This window comes from Tiliqua scincoides, chromosome 7 (assembly GCF_035046505.1).
Source record: "Tiliqua scincoides isolate rTilSci1 chromosome 7, rTilSci1.hap2, whole genome shotgun sequence".
In the NCBI taxonomy this organism is placed as follows: Eukaryota; Metazoa; Chordata; class Lepidosauria; order Squamata; family Scincidae; genus Tiliqua; species Tiliqua scincoides.
This window is the reverse complement of record NC_089827.1, coordinates 23529296-23542697: the sequence shown is the minus strand read 5'-3', so window position 1 is coordinate 23542697 and position 13402 is coordinate 23529296. Positions and strand designations below refer to the sequence as shown.

Below are 13402 nucleotides of genomic sequence, written 5' to 3'. Positions count from 1 at the left end.
CCATTCCAGGCTGTGGGAGCAAACTGGAGGCAAACACTGGAATGGCTCCAAAAGGGAGGCTGCACGCTGAAGCTTGCATGCTGAAGCTCCCTGCAAACCTTAGCACTTTGCGCCCCCTCTAGCTATGCCACTATTCCAAGCAGTGTTGTTTTCTGGAGTAGAGCTGGTGGCGCTGAGCTCAAGGCCAAAAATATCTTCTCCCTTGCTCTGCTACCTCACCCCACCCCAGACCCCATTCTGCCACCAAGCATCCTCTGCCTCACCCCACCCCAGACCCTATTCTGCCACAAAGCATCCTTTGCCTGCCAGCCAGCCACCCCCAGGACCCCACCCCTCATTCTACCACAAAGCATCCCCTGCTTGCCAGCCAGCCAAGTCTCCCAGTCACCACCAGCCCCCATTCTACCAGAGAGCACCCCCTGCCTGCCAGCCAGCCCCCCAGCCCCATACCCCCATTCTACCAGAAAGCACCCCCTGCCTGCCAGCCAGCCAGTCAACCCCAGCCCTCCCCACCCCCCACTCTACCACAAAGCATCCCCTGCCAGCCAGCCAAGAAACCACGCATGGCTGCTCCAGCCCTCAGTCACCACTTCCGGCTGAGGGCGAGGCTGGCTCACAGCCAGAGGGAGGGCCGGAGACGCCATGCGTAGCTGCTCCAGCCCTCGAAACTCTCTCCAGCTGCAGGGCTGTGTTTGTGGTTGGAGCGAGTGGGGGTGGGACAGCCCCAAACTCCCGCAAACCCCGGGGGGCCATCCAGAATGGCTCTGCGGGCTGGATCTGGCCCGCGGGCCTTATCTTTGACACCCCTGCTCTACATAGTCACTTTGGGCAATCTTAGTACAAGTATTGACCAGATGGTTGACTTTCAGATGGTTACATCTTTCATCTTACGCAGTCAACATTTACTGTTGTCACTGTTCTTCTGAATCTTTGCTTTGAAATTATTTGTTGCAAGTGCCTGTTCCTGTGCATCTAGGATGAGACCAGTTTCTTCAAGTGTCAATTCTGCAGCCATTTCCAGGTGTTTTCTTTTATCTATTTTATTGCTGATGTCTTTCAAATATTGTTCATGAAGTTGTTTTCCTTTCCAGTTTTCTAGGCTGGTTTGAACCTCAAACTTCTTGTAGTTTTCTTTACATTCTGTCACTTTCAGAAGGTTATCTTTAAAGACTTTAGTAGTCTTTTCCTCTTCTCGATGCAATTATTAGGTGCTCATTTCTCTCTCCCACAGTTTTTTTAGCATGTAAAACACCCCTTCCACCTAATTTTCTTGTTAGGTAAAGTCTATCTAGGACAGCCATTTTCAACCACTGTTCCGTGGCACACTGGTGTGCCACAAATGGTCTGCAGGTGTGCTGCAGGAGTTTGGGGGAGGGTCATTTATTAGTTGGGCCACTAGGGGATGTGAACCCCCACCAACAGTATGGTGTGTCTTGTCAATTGTCAAAAGACCGATGGTGTGCCTTGACCATTTTAGTACTTTGTCAGTGTTCCACAAGATGAAAAAGGTAGAAAACCACTGATCTAGGAGGTAGAGTATAATGCATTTTCATAATCTACTGCATCTTTTGGATGATTGCTTTCAGTTTTGCCTGCGTCCAACCAATAATGCCAGCAGTATAGTGTAGAACTGAGACAGTCCAAGTATTTAATTGTTCTAATTGTGTTACCACCATTTAACTTTGTTTGTAAAATCTTTTTAACTTGTCTTAAAAAGTAAAATCTTACTTTTAAAAAGTTAAAGTAAAATCTTACTTTTAAAAAGTTAAAGTAAAATCTTTTTAACTTTCCCCTGGGGGCTGGGGATAAGAATAGGCCCTCAGTTTGGCTGTACTTGTCATAAGAGGCGACTAAACAGCCACCGGGTAGATGGGACTCGTCAGCCTGGGAAGGCAGCTCATCTGAGAGAAGGAAAACTCTGATCCCAAACCTCCACTGCCTTGTGGCTACATCCAGTTATGGAAAAGACTTCAGGAGTCAACCTCGAGGCAAAATCCGGAGCCGGAGTCCCTGAGGCAGTTCATGGCTGAACACAGTCACGTTCTGGCAACTCCTGCGACGTTGCTGGAACCAACCGTATTGGCCTCTGCCTTTCCATTGGACCATTTCAGCGACGGGGAGAAGGGGGATTTGCTGCATGGGTAACAGCCTATCCTCCATACCTACTTTACCCAGGCTTCGCGCACTGGAGAGGACACTCTGTTCCAGAGCCACCATTCAGAGCGTGACACCATAGTCTTCCAAGACTGAAGGATGCCAACAATGTTTAACTTGTCAGTTATGTTCAGTTTTTTTTTAAACCTGAAACTTGATGTGATCTGATTCCAAAATTCCAAGATATTTCTATCTTTGAAGACCTCTGATATTATTTATTGGCATCCTGATTTCTTCTTGCTGTTACTATTGACAATAATATTGTGGGGGCCCAGGGGCAGCACCTAAGGGAGTGCTGGAGAACAGCAGATAGGTTGGCCTATGCAGGGCTGTACAAGGTGGAGTTCTCCAGCCTTGCCTTCTCCACTCGCAAAGATGGCCTCAGACAGTGCCAGGGAGGAAGTTTGCACCACCCATCTCCTCCTCTGTGGTGGCAGTGGTTCGGCTCTGGTCCACTGGCAGGTGGCTTCCACCTCAGTAGGCCCTCCTGCCTCACTTGTACTGCCCCGCATCACTGGCCTCCTGGGTTTTTATACTCCCTGGCCTTCTTGTGGCTCCTCCCCTTCCCCGCCACCCCACCTTAAAGGGGCCTTGCCCCTCGCTGGCCTCCGGCCTCCCTGGTGGCCCATGGTGCCCTTGGCCTGCTCCTTGTGGTGGCTGGGACAGGAGTTGTCTGGGCCCCCACCTACCCCCCCATTGTGCCCTCCAGCCAGTGCCTGCCCTTGTCTCGGGCCGCAGAGGGCTTGGGGGGGTGCCAAGGCTCCCCGAGTCCTCCTACCACTGGCACGCATGTGAGGTAGGCACCAGAGCCTCCTCCCCTCCGCTGGACAGACCTGTGGTGGCCACAATGTCTTTGCAGCCAGCTGAGGAGGCGCTCTCCAGCCTACCCAGTGCATGCACCTCCCACAGCAGCCCACCACAATGGGTGGAATCCCCTGGTCGGGGTGGGGTTGCTACCGCCCTGCCGCACACCACCCGGCTGAAAAGGGCGCCCCGTGGAGACCTGGCTGTCCCCCCGCCAGTCAGTCACCAGGTAACTCAGGAGACAGGGGTGGGCCTAAACCCCAACAAATATATTTATTCATTCAAAAGATTTAAATACCACCCTTCCTCCCCTCAGCAATGGGTGCCCAGGGTGACTTACGGTATACATTAAAATTCAAAAATATTATTCCTTTTAGGTTAGCTCTAGACATTTAGGGTCTAATCCTATTCAACTTTCCAGCAATGATACAGCCACAGAGCACACCCAAGTTAAGTGAACAAATATTCCCTTTCCTTGAAGAGGCCTGCGTGACTGCTTCTCCGTCCCACTGCAGGATGCAACACACGCCTTGTTGGCAAGGCTACATCAGTCCTGGAAGTTGGATAGGATTTGGCTCTTAGCTGTGTTTCTAAGACAATGAGATGCCCTAATAGTCAGCAAGATCAGCAGAGGAGACATCGGCTGCAATTTGATGCCTACTTATTTGGAAGCTGGTCACACCGATTTACGAGGGTTTCAAAATAATTAAAAAGCAATCATGTTGACACAAGTTTTGAAATGAGACAATGATTTTTCCGGCTCCACCCAGAAAGATGCAGCTCCTAATTTCAAGGAACCAGCCCCATCACACACCCTTTTTGCCTCAATTATCTACATCCCCCAGATCAGTGGTTCTCACACATTTAGCACTGGGACCCACTTTTTTGAATGAGAATCTGTCAGGAAGTGATGTTATGACTGGAAGTGATATCAGCTGCAATCCTAACAACACTTTCCTGAGAGTAAGCCCCATTGAACAAAACAGGACCTACTTCTGCATAGACCTGGTTAGGATTGTGCCCATCATCAAGCATGGACATTTTTAACAATCCTAGGCTGCAATCCTACCCACACTTACCCAGAAGTAAGTTCCATTTACTACATTGTTAAAAGAATATTCATAGTAGCTTGTTCAAAGTACAGGTCTGTAACATTTCCCCAAATGCTGTCATATACCATGGTAGCATCAAGTCTAATCTACTAAAAATAAAATATTGAAATGAATAGGGACCCACTTGAAATTGGCTTGTCCTGACCCACACTTTGAGAAACCGCCCCAGATGACTACTTGAAATACAGTGGTACTGCAGTAGGATCACAGGCACTTACCCTATACACAAGATTTACACTCACTCCAGAGAACATGTTGTGCAAGCAATCAGGGACTAGCTAGAGGGGGGATGCAAAGCACTAAGTTTTGTAGGGAGCCTCACTGCAGCATGCAAGGGGCCCCTCCTCCTTCCTTTCAGAGCCATGTGAAGGGAATCACCATGAAGGGGAGGGGGCGGGGCCCCTTGCACGCTGTAGTGAGGCTCCCTGCGAAACTTAGTGCTTTGCACCCCCTTCTAGCTATGCCACTGCAAGCAATACTCTACCAGCAATTCTAAGAGAAATGTTGGCATCCTTCAGTCTCCGAAGACTATGGTATCGCGCTCTGAATGGTGGTTCTGGAACAGAGTGTCCTCTCCAGTGCGTGAAGCCTGGGTAAAGTAGATATGGAGGATAGGCTGTTTCCCATGCAGCAAATGCCCCTCTCCACGTCGCTGAAATGGTCCAATGGAAAGGCAGAAGCCAATACGGTTGGTTCCAGTGGCGTCGCAGGAGTTGCCAGAACGTGACTGTGTTCAGCCATGAACTGCCTCAGGGACTCCGGCTCCGGATTTTGCCTCAAGGTTGACTCCTGAAGCCTTTTCCATAACTGGATGTAGCCACAAGGCAGTGGAGGTTTGGGATCAGAGTTTTCCTTCTCTCAGATGAGCTGCCTTCCCAGGCTGACGAGTCCCATCTACCCGGTGGCTGTTTAGTCGCCTCTTACGACAAGTACAGCCAAACTGAGGGCCTATTCTAATCCCCAGCCCCCAGGGGAGAAAGTACTGCTGGCCCATAGGGGGAGAAGTTTGCAGAGAAGAAAAGGACTCATCCTGATGACAGCTTTAAATGCTTTGAAGTTCTTATCCAAATTATTTTGCAAGGTTTATAGTTTAAAGGATATTCACATGGGAGCCAGAGTATTCAGTGTATTTCTATATGTAGCAAAAATATGGAGAGTATCAAGGACATCTGGAAGGTATATAAGGAAGTTTCAGCCACTGAACGATTGCCTCATCTCACTTCCTGGCCTAGGGCCAATATTTTAAAAAACATTATCATTTGCGGGAGGGAAACCAGATTTTGCCCATGGTCGAAAGTGATCTGGCTTGTTTGTTTTTCTTCCAACATTCAAATTTTCTGACAGGTTTCCCATGCATTTAATAATAGTCTGCCTTACAGAAATGGAGAATGGAAATGAGAGAAAAAGTTTCACCTACCAAATTTCTACATTTCAGGCAACTGTTGAAGTTAAGGCTGCAGGAACCCTACACGCACATTAAAAAGCAGAACCTTTATGAGAACTAGGTAGACTTCAGACTGTGGTCTGCTGATGGATCACTGACCAGTTTCTGATAGACAGGGTACTGCTAAGGTCCTTGCAGGAAAAAAAAAATGCACAATGAGGTGCACATTGGTCTAATCTTGCAATGCACTTCACACATTCATAAGCAAGAGTATATATTAGCGGTTGCCAAACTGGAGATTGCTGTGTAGCAGGAAAGGAGTCCACAGCACAACCAGCACTTACTGTTCTGCTGGGAAGACTTCCTTCCCTGCACCAATCTCCTCCAAACAGCGCCCTGACTGCAGGCATCTGTCCAGAAATCAAGATGTAGTGGTTGCTGGGGTGACAGAAGCAGCAAGCCGGACCGTAGTTCATGGGAGATTGGCAGAGGGGAAGGAAGGCTCCCCCCACAGAACAGGAAGTGCTGTTCAGGTGGGGGTCGGAAAAGGCAGGCTGTTGGATCTGTCCTGCTGGCTGGAGTCTGGAGAGCCCTGATATATACTCTGGTTCACTTAACAAGTTTAGTTATTTTTTGACCAAAACTGGACCAAAATCCAAGGTGCTTGCTGAGATGGTCACCTCAGATGACACCCACTTCCAGTTGCCTGCCTTCACTGCTCCAAGGATTCAAAAAGAACGAGGAGAATGGATCAGCAGAGGAAGTGTGAAGGAGAGGGGCATTCTAGCCCACCATTTCCCTCTGCTCCACATTGACAACAGCAGGTATGCTAAGAGTGTGTGGTAATTGGCACTCACATTGGTCAGTAGCATAGCTGGGGCAGAATGGCAAATACTGTAGATGCCACAACACACTGTGTAAGCAGCTTCTCCACTTGCAATTTGAGCCAATCTGGGCAACAATGGCACCATGCAGTGTCCATGGAAACCTGGGCCCCCATTACTAGGCCACTCCCCTTAAGGGCAAATGGGCCACTTCCTATTCCCGTGGTGGGTCATGACCCACCACTTTGGGAACCAATGGGATAGAACCTCTTGTAAGAGCCATCACAGGGAGAAATGAAGAGGTAGTCTTGAACCCACATTGGCCAGTCCACTAAGCTTCTCTCTAACCACAGCACCAGACAAGCAAACTACACCTCACTTAGCATCCCCCACAACACCACAAACTCACACCTGGTTGGGAGATTGTAGCAAACATTGCTTGAGTCATAGAGCTTGCATGTGACAAAGGGCCCCTATTATAGCAGCCTACCCATTAGGTGACACATCCACACACCTGTACCATTTGCATAATTGCTGACACCTGCCACATACTAGCCCCAGTGTATCTGCCATGATGCCTGCCTCCCTTCCCCCCCCCACAACTGTCTGTGTTATACACTATGGCAGCAGAGAAGAGGTGCTGATTACTAACAGGGACCTTTCTCCCCCCCCCCCTGCAGTCCAAGGAGTCAGTGTCCAATCTTCCCTGGAGCTCAGCTAGCTTTGGTAACCCTTTTGAAACCCTACTATGCTGAGCTGCTGAGCTGCAACTGCAAAAATTCCCTCTTCTATACAATGGTTAAAAGGTACAGGCACTCACACCTACAGCTGATCTGGCCACCCTGCACACTGGTGGTCTGCAGGACTGGCCATAAGGAGGATCCTGGGCACTCACAAAACAAGAGGGCTCCAGATGAGTGTGTGGTCAGCAGTGCAATGGTTGGAATACCTGGAAGTCACCAAGAGAGAGCAGACTCACTGCTATAATAATAATAATAATAATAATAATAATAATAATAATAATAATAATAATAATAATAATAATAATAATAATAAAATAACTGGGTATTTATATACCACCTTTTCGGTAATCGGATTACTCCTCTGACTTTATTCAAGGTGGTTTACATAGGCAGGCTGTTTCTAAATCTCCAAGGGGATTTTTACAATCATAGAAAGGTTCTGTCTTGCAAGAACCACACAACATTTCAGATGGATCTTTCTGATCTTGTATCACTTCTGGCCTTGAGTTGCTTCCCACGCAGGCTGACAAGCAGCTCCTTCATCTCTCACTTGAAGGGCAGCCAAGACGCTTCTTTGCTCACACCAAAGAGAAGGTGGAATAGCTCGGCTTGTCAACTGCTTCAAGGTCTTGCCATTCCTGGAGCTGCCAGAGGCCTCAAACTGGTGCCCTTCCCATGTTATCTTCAGGCTAACGGAGGCTCTACCCTCTAGACCAGACCTCCTGCGCCTGCTGTTAGGTGTTGCAAAATGAAAGGGTGGTTAGTCAACACAGATCATAGCAAAGACATATTTGACAATGCTGAAGGCACAATATTTGGGGTCGGGTAGAGACATGAGACAGTTACGCTGTGTCAATACATCATTGCATGGGATTCCCTGCCCTATATTGTGTATGCATGTGGGGTTCATTGTCCTTGGTGTGCGTTGCCCCTCTTGGTGTGGTGGAGTAGAAGTTCCATTTGGATGTTTGTGTTTGGAGTCCTCCTGAGGGCAGAGCACCAGCAACAAGAATTTGGAGAAGAGCATTAAGAATCTTGCCATACATGTTGTGAGCGGTAGTGGGCTGTCTTTGCAAAATGTTCTGTTAGTGTTAAAAGCACCTTTTCTCTATAGCTCAGCAGATACCTAAGTTGATCTCATAGATAAGTCAAGGGCAAGCTTAGAAAAATCATGGAATTTTCTATGACCCTCAGATAAGTTGGGGGGGTTAATTTAGGGGAGTGCCTAACTATAATCTTGTCTCATTTTACCCAAGACCAGATCCTGAAAACTAACCTGCCAGTAAGTGTATGGTCTCTATTAAAAATATAGTAAAAGATCATAAGAAACATTTTTATTTATTAATGTTTTAAATTCTGGCCTTCACAACCTTTTGGTAAACACTATCAGAGTAAGTGCACTGTAAACAACTTACCAGTAGAACCATTAATCAAATCATTTTTAAAATGCCTGGTTAAGAGGCTTAACGTATACAACTTATAACACATAACTGGAAGTGTACAATTCAATTCACAGCGGAGAGACAAGCAACAAGGAATGAGCGTGAGCAAGTGCAGCTACACATAGTTGCAACCTGATTTGCTCAGAAGTAGGCCCACTGCTTTCCATGGGTGTTATTCTTAAGTAATTGTGTGCTGAATTGTAGCCTCACACTTTGTTTCAGATGGAAATGAGGATTACATCCAGGTGTTTAAAAAAACCAGACCTCTGCCAAACATTTACAAAATGGAACAAGGGTGCAGAAGGGTCAGGTGTGATCCTGCCAAAGAGAATGAGGCTTGCTTGATTTAAATGGAAGTGTTGAGTCCTGGGTTGTTTTTCCTTAGGAAGAGTGGAAAGGTTAACTTTGGCTGCTGCTTGTAGCCTCCTTGTCTCTGCATTGTCCTCCTGCTCCCCTCTGGGCTTCTCCAGACTGCCTTGATGTGCCTGAACAGCCCTGACCCCTGAGTGACCTGCACATAAGGCAAGGAGATGATTTACACTTGATTTATTGGCAGAAATATCTTGCCTTATAGGTGAGTGTGTATGGTATGCATGGCAAGAGACCAGAGAGACTATTTTCCATGGTATGCAGCCTATCTTCTGATCCCCCTGGCAGGGGTTTTAGTCTGTGCTATTGGTGTGCTATTTGGCTGCAGAGTGTGTTTGTGTCCTATGTTGTATCCTATGCAAGACCAGCCTTGGGGTGGGTGAGCTGGGACACCAGGCTAGCTGAGCTCCAGGGCAGGGGTAGCCAAGCATCAAGGCTCAGTCTTTTTTGAATGTAGCATCTGCCATGAGCTACAACAACAAACAATGTTTTAAACCTTTTTTTCTCAGGGTAACAAAGGTTGGAGTACTAAGTACAACAATGAACTTCCTCCAAGGCCCCAAAACTATTGGGGAACTAGTGTTCCAGCAGTGCAAGGTCCTTTACAGGGGTGCAAAAGGTGGGCTGCCAAATTATGCTGCAAATGGGCAGCAGTGGCTTGAGAGCCCTCTGTCTGCAGTGGTAAGTTGGCGGTGGAGGTGTGTCGTTGGTGGGGAGGGGGATGTGGGGGGAGTTTCAGGGAGGATTGGGGACAGAAAGGGAGAGTGGGAGGGAAGGAGAGGGATCCTGGAGAAACTGACAGGTGCCAGATCTTATCCCCTCTTTCCCAAGCCACCCACCCTTTATCTTTCCTTGGACTACATCAGCAAAATGGCTGGTGTGGCTCTAAGCAGACCCATAGGCAAATGGCATACCACTGGGGGATAAGTTTTTTTAAAAAAATTAATGTGTGTGGAGTGTAAAAAAAATTATTTACATCCAGCTGGCTGTCCAATCACCCCACCACATCATTGGATGTAGTGTATGCTCCGCCAGTATGGCTGTATTGGTGCCAATGGGTGTGTGGGGGGGGGGGGGTGGGATTGGGCAACAGTTCACTTTCAAGTATGTTCCTTTTTCCATCTCTGCTTTGATGACATTTGTTTTTGGTAAAAATCAGCTGAATACAATTTTAGCTTGAGCTGATGTTAGTGAGTTTTGTAACGTATAAATACTATAAGCATCGTAAAAATAATTTGGGTAGCATCCAGATTTGGCTTTATGTTGTTTTATTTTGGATGGTTTGAATATATTTTTCTTAAATAACACCAGCCTACTAATAATCCTGGATATGATTCAACTACAGTTCATGTGTTCGAAAGTTCGTGTTTTGCAATGAGAGTGAACTAAGCACATGTGTCATCACTTAGGGGTACAGTCAGAACTGGGCCAACCATTAGTGAATGGTTCAAGCAGCTTCCTCATAAGGAAGCCTACACCATGGCTTCCTCATGAGGAAGCTGCTTGAACCATTTACTAATGAGGCTATACTATATCTCCAAAACTAGACGCGATAGGGCAAAACGGATGCCATTTTTGCAATCAGCACCCCAAATTCATATCAAAGCACCATAAAGTTTGGGAAAAGCTTTTCAGACCCTCAATTTTGTAGGCCTGTGTTATTGCTGGAAAAGATATTGCTGATATCTTTAGGGTCTGTTACACTGCTAGGCAGAACTGGGGGTGGGGAATGGGACACAATTGCTTGGGATCCACATAGGGAGAGTAGCCCATCAGTGTTTGAAATGCCTATTAAAGGATATTTTGCTGCCGTGTGCAGCTGGGGACAAGCTAATTAACTATGCTGTCAGGAAGGAAGAATGTGGCCTGGAGTGCCTTGCTTTAGTGTGCAGATGTGTGACTGGGTGGCTGAATGGGTTTGGGAGGAGGACTGATGTGTCTGTTCTTGACCCACAATGAAGGGAAATCCGAATGTTGAAGGACAGGGGATGTTTCCTGAAGGCTGGATACGGGAAACAGCTAAAATGCTAATACTCACATACTGAGGGACTATAGGACTAGGGTTGCATCAGAGCAAAAGCAGGTACAAGCAGGAGGGAACACTGTAACACTTAAAACAGATTAAATGCAGACGTTTTACAGTACGATAAGCAAAATATGGAGATGGTATGGGGGAGATATTACAAACTGGAGAGGATACAGGGAAACAAAGGAGGTCACATTCAATGGGGGCAATATACAGAGGCAGTCACACAAATTGGATTATCTTTTTCCTTCCAGGGTGTCACTGGAAGGAACAGCACCATCAGAAGGGCTTGAGGCTTGACCAGAGTTCTTAAGGAACTCGACCTGTGGCTCAGAAAGGCTCAGGAATGGCTCCTGGTGTCCATTTTGTGTATATCAGTTCTGAGTGAAATAGTTCGTCATGCCAGGCTGACATCCATGTATGCTGCCACGTAGAGATGGTGCATGTGTCACCTGGCAGCAACATTGATACGGGCATGTATAAGGGCATGGCATAAGCATTAATTAAAAATAAATTTTTAACCATTTGTGTTTTTTTTAAATTGCTTGTTATTAAGGATGATCTGTAACATGAAGAGAGATCCTTAGTTGGCAGAAATGTACAGATCATGCTACAGAAAGAACAAGGTTGGAGCCAAGAAGCAAGATGTAGGCATGTCACATTACTAGGCAGGCCCAAATGAGAACATAAGAAGATCCATGCTAGATCAGGCCAAAGGCCCACCTATTCCAGAGCGCCATTTCCAACAGAGCCCACCAGCTGCTTCCGGGAAGCGCAGAAGCAGAAGGCATACTTACTCCTCCGCCCCCCATTGCTCTCTGGCAACTAGTGTTCAGAGCCATATTGCCACCGAACCTGAAGATAGCACATAGCCATCATGGCTTAATAATTTTACCTTTAAATATGCTTTCCACTGGTATACCCAGAACATATGTTAAGATGAGGCAACTGTAATATTGTTGTTACACTGGCTACCTTCTGGTCCTCTTGCACAGAGGCTGATTTAGTGGACAAGTTACTTTTGTTAGAAGATCAGCAATATCACATCTGATCCTTGCCTGGATACCATCTAATCACCCAGTGATTTATTACTCTTTTATTTGGCAGTCTGCTCTAGAATCTCATCCCTTGTCCTTTCTATTTGACAGTTCTTCAGATTCCCTCCTTGAGGAGGTCGGATCAGGCGCAAGTATCTGCCCTACATTGTCTGCAAGTTAGATGCAAAGAGTTCATTCAGCTGCTCCATATTCTCTTTAACCTTCCCTTTTATTTCCTTGCTAACGATCCAGCTGTATGCTGGTAGATTTTGTGATCTGCCAATGAAAGGCCTGGGCTGCTGGGGCAGCAAGCACCTTTGCTGTTCGCCAATCCTAGCAAGGCTTTATGCTGCCGGAACAAGTGTTTTGACACCCTAAGTTCTTTTATGTCTGCCGCAAAATGTGACAGGCTGTTTTGTGCTTCGGTGCTTTGCTGCGAGCAGCCACGATATCATGCCAGCAGTTTGGCCATGTCCTGCACCCCTGAGAAGTCAGCATGGGGTGGGTGGGAGTGAGGCAAGAGTAGGCGGAACCGGGTGGAGGGGGACAATAACAGGGTTGGTTGGCAACCTTCAGTCTCGAAAGACTATGGTGTAAGCCTACAGCACCCAGTATTACCAGGCGGTCTCCCATCCAAGTACTAACCAGGCCTGACCCTGCTTAGCTTCTGAGATCAGATGAGATCAGGCATGTGCAGGGTAACAGTTGCTGCATTAAAAGGAGATTGGGATGGGGATTTAAAAGGGGATTGGACAAGTTTCTGGAGGAAAAATCCATTATGGGGTACAAGCCATGATGTGTATGCGCAACCTCCTGATTTTAGAAATGGGTTATGTCAGAATGCCAGATGCAGGGGAGGGCACCAGGATGAGGTCTCTTCTTATCTGGTGTGCTCCCTGGGGCATTTGGTGGGCCGCTGTGAGATACAGGAAGCTGGACTAGATGGGCCTATGGCCTGATCCAGTGGGGCTGTTCTTATGGGAGGAGAGTGAATCGAAACAGGTAAAGGGGTGGTATTGGAAGCAGTGGTGCCATCAGTAACCTACCCCCCTTTCCCAGCTCAGTCTGCATTCCTGGGTCCACTTGGACTTGCACCAGCAAAGTAACTGGGGCAAGGGAACAAATGACTTTGAGGAGGACTTCATGGCTTGAAACTCCTCTGAGGGATGCAGCACACACCCCCGTGGCACAGCTGCACCAGTAGAAGGGCAGTTAGGTAGGACTGGGCTGTAGTAGAGATTAGAGTCTATTTTCTTTGTCCTGTGTAAACAGAAGACGATTGCTGCTAGCATGTGATCGCATTTCAAGGAAGAGATGAGCCAGGCCAGATCATAAGCAGTGTCTGCTGCCTCTGACTCAGCTGAATCCCACGCAGGATGACCAGCATCAGCATGAGGCCAAGCCCATCTATTTCAGCAAAAACATACCCTCAAAGAAAAGCATCTGGGCCAAAAGGCTGCAGTTGCCGTTCTGATTTTATTTATTGCACTTATACTCCAATTCCCAG

General features: G+C 47.3%; 1 protein-coding gene and 1 pseudogene across 1 annotated transcript in view; one reads left to right on the top strand and one right to left on the bottom strand.

The window, feature by feature from the left end:
- The window catches only part of CD36 (CD36 molecule (CD36 blood group)), a 103697-nt gene that overhangs the window by 13163 nt on the left and 77132 nt on the right, over positions 1-13402 (top strand). The gene's annotated exons all lie outside the window — the stretch shown is intronic.
- LOC136658149 (5S ribosomal RNA) lies at positions 12492-12611 on the bottom strand (annotated as a pseudogene).